Raw genomic sequence first — 2,500 nt, forward strand, 5'->3', positions numbered from 1 at the left:
AGAGACTCCCACACGAGTGCAGGTGTCCTTCGTCCCCCATTTCAGGCAGCGCCCCCAACAGTCACCGGACAAGCATCCATGAAGAAGCATCGCCCACAAATGCCGCAGCATGCAAAACCATGGCAATAGCCATATGAAGCAATGGATCACACCGCATAAGCCCACACATTCCGAGTTTCCGACATGGTGCTGCATGCCTAGGCACCGTAGCATACCTCCGCACAAACACCCCCCTGGATCCCGCCGAGATTGCCCCCCAAGCAAGGTTCGGAAAGACTCCCGCACGAGTGCAGGTGTCCTTCGTCCCCCATTTCGGGCAGCGCCCCCAGCAATCACCAAACAAGCATCCATGAAGAAGCATACCCCGCACAAACACCCACCCGGATCCCACCAAGATTGCCCCCCAAGCAAGGTTCGGAGAGACTCCCGCACGAGTGCAGGTGTCCTTCGTCCCCCATTTCAGGCAGCGCCCCCAACAGTCACCGAACAAGCATCCATGAAGAAGCATATACCCCGCACAAACACCCACCCGGATCCCACCGAGATTGCCCCCCAAGCAAGGTTCAGAGAGACTCCCGCACGAGTGCAGGTGTCCTTCGTCCCCCATTTCAGGCAGCGCCCCCAACAGTCACCGAATAAGCATCCATGAAGAAGCATACCCCGCACAAACACCCACCCAGATCCCACCGAGATTGCCCCCCAAGCAAGGTTCGGAGAGACTCCCGCACGAGTGCAGGTGTCCTTCGTCCCCCATTTCGGGCAGCGCCCCCAGCAGTCACCAAACAAGCATCCATGAAGAAGCATACCCTGCACAAACACCCACCCGGATCCCACCGAGATTGCCCCCCAATCAAGGTTCGGAGAGACTCCCACACGAGTGCAGGTGTCCTTCGTCCCCCATTTCAGGCAGCGCCCCCAACAGTCACCGGACAAGCATCCATGAAGAAGCATCGCCCACAAATGCCGCAGCATGCAAAACCATGGCAATAGCCATATGAAGCAATGGATCACACCGCATAAGCCCACACATTCCGAGTTTCCGACATGGTGCTGCATGCCTAGGCACCGTAGCATACCTCCGCACAAACACCCCCCTGGATCCCGCCGAGATTGCCCCCCAAGCAAGGTTCGGAAAGACTCCCGCACGAGTGCAGGTGTCCTTCGTCCCCCATTTCGGGCAGCGCCCCCAGCAATCACCAAACAAGCATCCATGAAGAAGCATACCCCGCACAAACACCCACCCGGATCCCACCAAGATTGCCCCCCAAGCAAGGTTCGGAGAGACTCCCGCACGAGTGCAGGTGTCCTTCGTCCCCCATTTCAGGCAGCGCCCCCAACAGTCACCGAACAAGCATCCATGAAGAAGCATATACCCCGCACAAACACCCACCCGGATCCCACCGAGATTGCCCCCCAAGCAAGGTTCAGAGAGACTCCCGCACGAGTGCAGGTGTCCTTCGTCCCCCATTTCAGGCAGCGCCCCCAACAGTCACCGAATAAGCATCCATGAAGAAGCATCGCCCACAAATGCCGCAGCATGCAGAACCATAGCAATAGCCACACGAAGCAATCGATCGAACCGGACAAGCCCACACATTCCGCTTTTTTTCCCGCACCGCACCGCACCGCCCAAGCCCCGCCCCCCCCGGGCCCACCTGCTGGTCGCCGACGGTGGGGCCCACCCGGCACCGTTACCGGTACATGGTGGCCCCCACCTGCCGACGAGACCTGCCATTGTGCCCACACCCCCGCTGGGGGGTGTGGGCAGCGCTGGCAGGCCGGGGGGGGGGCTCGCTGTTGAAGCAGGCAGGTACCACCCCCCTAAAGAGCTTATTTAGCCATTTTCTTTCTGGCAGGCTCAGATATCAATTTCAGCGAGGAGTCATAATGGCCATTTTTTTGGCTCTAGACATCGAATTTTGATGAGATTTTTTGCAGGGATGCTTAGAAAAATGGGTAGAACATTATGGAATTGGATTTGTAATTTTTGGAGCAACATAGAATTTTTTATAATTTTTTTGCCGAAAAACTAAGAAAAATTCATATAAAATAGGAAATGGGTTGGAGGTTGGTTTTTTTTGTTGGGAATGCTTTAAAATGATCCATGTGATTTTTTGGAACTTTATGTTGCACGGAAATTGCACGAAATTGCGGCAAAATGCGTACGTGGTGGGGCGGCGAGGCACGACATGGCACACGGATGCCCCCAACGAGGCAAGGCATGGCACACGGATGCCCCAACGATGGGCACTACAAGTGCTACACCTTATATTGGGTCCACACACATAATTTCATGGAGACTAACCCCTTTGCCATCCTTGGGCATGATGGCAAAGCCGATGGGCATGGCATGGGGCACGGTGGGCATGGCATGGGGCATCGGTGGGCATCGCATGGGGCATCGGTGGGCATCGCATGGGGCATCGGTGGGCATCGCATGGGGCATCGGTGGGCATCGCATGGGGCATCGGTAGGCATCGTGTGCATCGCATGGGGCACG

The sequence above is a fragment of the Ziziphus jujuba genome, chromosome 7 (assembly GCF_031755915.1).
Source record: "Ziziphus jujuba cultivar Dongzao chromosome 7, ASM3175591v1".
Lineage (NCBI taxonomy): Eukaryota > Viridiplantae > Streptophyta > Magnoliopsida > Rosales > Rhamnaceae > Ziziphus > Ziziphus jujuba.